At 32.1% G+C, this 5260-nt stretch overlaps 1 pseudogene; it reads right to left on the reverse strand.

The window, feature by feature from the left end:
* Window positions 1-3573: 3573 nt before the first annotated feature.
* On the reverse strand, window positions 3574-4960 carry LOC120180909 (annotated as a pseudogene).
* Window positions 4961-5260: the final 300 nt, after the last annotated feature.

A 5260-nucleotide genomic window follows, 5' to 3' on the forward strand; every position in this document is an offset into this window, starting at 1 on the left:
AAGAAAGTCAAAAAAGTTTTGATGGTGAGAAAAAGGAAGGAATCAATGAGTTTATATAGTGGGGAAGGACTGACAAGTTTGTTGATTAGGTAACTCAGTTTTGAGATAATCTCCTGTTATCTTTTCGACAGCAACTTCCATTTCTGGTCCGAAAAGCTGATGGTGAATCACTTTAGAGTGAGGTCCAAGCCAGAGAACAATCCTCCTTATGGATATCTAATTTTTCTAACAATAAATTCCTCCTCAGGTATGAGTCGGAGTGAAAAACATTATTATTTTGTAAAAAAATATTGAAGTATGAAAGTAGGGACACACGTAGGATTTTATGTTAGAAGAAGCAAATTTACGAAATGTTAAGAGACGAAATAAATTATAAACAGAAAATATAATAACATACTTTTATACTACAATTTAAAACTTTTAGGAAGACGATGGCTTCCGTCAGTTCCCTTGGAGTTGATTGATGTAATTATGGGTTATTGTGGGCATGGTTGGGTTATTGTGGGCATGGTTGCAGGGTAGCCTTCAATGTCCAACCTTAATACTTGTTAATGAAGCCTAAAACAGAATGCAATTGGATTATCTTAGTTAGCTGTCGGTTGTTCCAAACTGTTTTCTCTCCAAGTTGCTTAACAAATTTTGATAGCTACTTTTGATGCAATATCACTTTCACCACCCTTTCTCTCATCTAACTTTCTTTTCCCACAACATTTTATATTCAAACACTTTGAAAATTGTTTAATAATTAAATTATTTATATAGTTTTGAATGCACACTTCCATTATAAATTTTACTAATATTTAAATTAAGTTCTACAGATAATTTATATTGATTGCTTAAGGAGTATGAAATTTACATTTCTTATATAATATTAGCTATGGATTGTCATAAAACCTTTTTTTTAATATTTTTATTATAATATAAGTTGAATATTTTAATGAGGAGGTACATGACATAGAATGATATATTTACATTTGAATAAATTATTCTTCCATTTATTAATTCATAAGTTTAATATTTGTATATGATTTTTATATCTAAACTATAAAATATATCTGAAATAAATTTTATAAAGAAGATAAATTATTTGACATTGACACTCTATATATCAAAGTCTTGTATAAATTTATCTATATCATTTAAATTAATTTACTTTTCACTTTATAATAATATATCTAAAATGAGTATTTTATATTTTCCAGAGCACTTTTGATAATATATTAAAGCTTGAATCTTATACCAAATCTTTGAAAGTATTTTTTTACAATAATTTTTATAATATATTTTAAAAATAATTTTCAATGACGATGCTAATTATCTTTAGAGAAGTTTAAGTTGTAACATCTCTTACCCGGATTAATCGTATATCGGATCATAAATATTACATCAAACAACTAAAACTTATTTTTATCAATTTAAAACAAATCAATCATTTAGTTTTTTTATAAAATCACTAATTTTATTCAAAATAAGAAATATCATAAATTACAAATCATAATAGTAAATTAAGCACATAATTAACTCAATTTCTTATTATCATTGAAACAAAAATCGTAACTTAAGATCACATAAGGATTATACAATGAAAGATTAAAATTTAACAAAAAAAAAAACTCAAACAATGATAGACACAAACATATCTGCTCGCATCGACAAAAGAATCACAAAAGGGGATCAAGCTATTGAAAGCCCACCAACAAACCGTAAATCAGACTCGAGCGACGTGAGAAACTATATATGAACGCATAACGGGTATCCAAATCCAATCCAATGTCTAAAGTAGGGAAGATTAACAATAAAACAGATAAACACCATATTATCAGTTGTGACGATGTCAAATCAACCCTTATAAAAAGATAAGTAAAAATAACGACCGAAAAACGTGTCAAAAGACAGAAGAAAACGTGTCATAAAGGTAAATAAAAACGTGTTATACATGCAGACTTATTGAAAATAAAAAACAAAAGAAAATAAAGATGTAATATAAGAAAATAAAAGGAAAACAAAGAATACCGACGATCGACAACCAATATTAAAGTTGGTACCGCTTTCAATCAACAAAGACAAAAAAAGAAAAGAAAAGATATAAACAATTTACCAACGGGAGAAAACTAGGAGGGCTGAAATGTGAACAAAGGAAAAGTTAGGCTAAAACATCTGTCAATATTGAGGCAGACTTGGAATAGGAAAAAAATTAATATTAGTCTGATAGTCGAAAATTTTACAATCATATTACCAAGGTCTTTTATTTCATATTCAATACTTGGTCTCATTTAAATTTTAGTCTATTTTTGAACACAATTACGACCAATATTAAAACTTTACCTTTTATCTTTGATGTATATTTTTTAAATTGTATTTGAAGTTCTCATTTAATCATTTTCAACCATTTAATCTAAATCATACATGTATTTAACCTATTAATTTTTTTGACAGATCATTCCAACGACTAATCTTTTGCTTAATCAATTCTATTTCGGTTGTTAATCTTACTATTATGAACCGGTTTGTCAGATACAAATTCAATTAAATTTGATTAATCATTTTATCTTTAAATACGCCATTTTTGTCTTAATTAAAAGACTAATGTGCTATATATATTAGAAATAGAGGGACTAGAAAGCATTATATAACATTTAGAAGGCTTAAAACATAGTTGTATTTTTTAAGGGTTCGATAGCGATACTACAATTCTTATACTAATTGATAGTATCTGTATTAAATTAGTATTTTGAATTTTTTCCCTAGCAAGTAGTATCGATACAATTAAAACAATATCGATATTCTTCGCACTAAATTGTTAAAATTTAGTTTAAATATACTTTAGACTCATTTCTAAATGCTTCTAATTTACCTATACATCACCTAACATACCAAAACATATAAGAATCATTCATATACATGTCAATGATCACTCAACATGCCTTTATTTATAACATACGTGTCACGCACAAATTCTATCATCGATCATTCATACTATATTGTCTACACAATTTAAATGAATATTTGAATAATCAAACACACATACACATATATACTCTTTCAAGTTCGTGCTTCCTAAAACTAACAATCACACACATAATCAATCTTAAAGTTATCATATTCATAAGCATTCATTTACTTGACCTACACTAAACAACAATCTCAACATAACATACATCATTTACATAATAGTTCTATCAATCCTTACCTATTAAAGATTTAATCATCAACCATCATATCAATTTATACAAATACACGTGTACGCGAACACATATATATCATTAATAAAGTTAAATTATTAGAATTTAGATTCTAATGCCATGGAAATTCATAATTTATTTTTAAATTATATTATATTATCAATCATTTTTTATCAAATTATAAATCCCAACATTTTCTAATCTATTAAGAATCCTCTTCTAAATGTTTTGCATACCGACAAAATTAATTATTAGAATTTGGATTCTAATGCCATGGAAATTCAGTCTCTTATTATATAACAACAAATGAGAAAATTAAAAGAATGTATATTTGTTCCTTATAACAAAAGGATTATAAATGAGTTGAAATTTTAGGTCATAAATATAAACACAAACATCCATTTCCTCACTCTCTCTTCATTAGCTGCTTGCTGCCTTATAGGCCCACACCAAATCTCTGCCTAGCCAAATCACAGCGCACCTGAGCCAATCCGATCCTTGATTTCTCAAGATCAAATTCCATCCACTTGTTTTCTTGATGGTGATGACCAATCACGTAAGCCTCCACGCCCAACAAATCAGAGTTCCCAAAACTCATGCACCACACCGAATCATTCCCCCTCATTTCACCCGGAACCTTGTATTAAACCCGATCACCCGAAACCACCATTTCCGCCCCGGCAAATACCAAGCTCACCGACGGCAAATTTGGCAGCCCGGTTTGACCCGACGGGACCCGGTAACACAAGTCCATTGCCCCTTGGAACACGAAGTTCGGATCCTCTAAAACCCTTAAAACCCCGGTTGTTTGATTCAAAAACTCAGTTCTTAAAGCGTTGTAAACGGGTCCGAGTAAGAAAGTGAATTGGGTACCCGAATCAACCATTGTTTGACCCGCCCCCGTATGATCCGGGACTAGGGCCGATTTCGGAACCGGTAATAACTTACCCGATACTTTGATCCCTTCAAGCTGAACCGTGTAAGCGGCCCGATCAAAATACGGCAACCGTTGGGTGATTCGGATTAATGGCGTGCAGTTTAATGGTGTAAGCCACGTTACATTGGAATCGCCGAGTAAAAGAAGGCCCGAGAAATCGGAACCCGAGATACAATACGAGAATTTGGGGAATCCCATTTGGGAAACAAAAGAGAGGGAGCCACGGTTCATGCCCATTAAACCAGTGGTTTTGGAGTCTTCGTCTGAGTTTGAACTGAAAATGGAACCCATGCAACCGAAAACAAGACCCGAGATATTGTCGGATGACCCGAGATGGAAGTTATCGGAGGCGAGATTTCCATCGGAAGATGAAGAGTCGGCGTAGGAAAGAGTCGCGTGACAAAGGTTGTCAGATTCACATAAAGGTGGAATCGGGAAATCTTGGGTTTTATTTGTGCACGTTGGAGAAAAACAAGGGATTGGTTTGTAGGAGGTTGATTGATTCGGGTAAAATATAGTTGGGTCTGGTTGGTAGTTTCGGGTGGTTTGGTTGCAATGGAGCCAAGAGAGCTCACTCCCGGTGTCGAGAACCATGGAGACATTTTGTGGTGGAGTGCCTACTGTTAAAGACACAATAAGGCTAACGTTGTGCTGAAACTGAAGCTTGTTCAGAGATCTTAGGATTTGAGTTTTAAGGGGGTAAATGAGAGATTTAGGTGAAGAAGAAGAACAGAAATGAACCTGAATAAGTAAAAAGAATAAAATCTCAAGGTATAGCCAAGACAGAGAGGATTTTGAGAAATGGGTTTGAGTTAGAATTGAAGACAACACAAGAATTCATGATGTTTTTTTTTCTGGTTAGTTTTTTTTGCCTGACAGTTTTCCTCTTAAACTGTCAGAAATGGAACATTTGGATGGAAATGAAAGAAGATCTCTGCGGTTTTCTGGAAGATAGAGCAAGGAATCCAAGACAGTACTTGACATTCCTGTTGTGATTTGTTATTTGATGTGTCAAGCTCGCCATTCGCCATGAATTCTCCATTTTTTGCCCTTCTCTTTTCCCAATATTTGAGCAAGACTCATCATCTACTTTATACCATGATTTATACCATGATTTTTAGAACCGGATCGGTTAACGAAC

This window comes from Hibiscus syriacus, unplaced genomic scaffold, assembly GCF_006381635.1.
Source record: "Hibiscus syriacus cultivar Baekdansim isolate YM2019G1 unplaced genomic scaffold, ASM638163v2 tig00112503_pilon, whole genome shotgun sequence".
NCBI lineage: Eukaryota > Viridiplantae > Streptophyta > Magnoliopsida > Malvales > Malvaceae > Hibiscus > Hibiscus syriacus.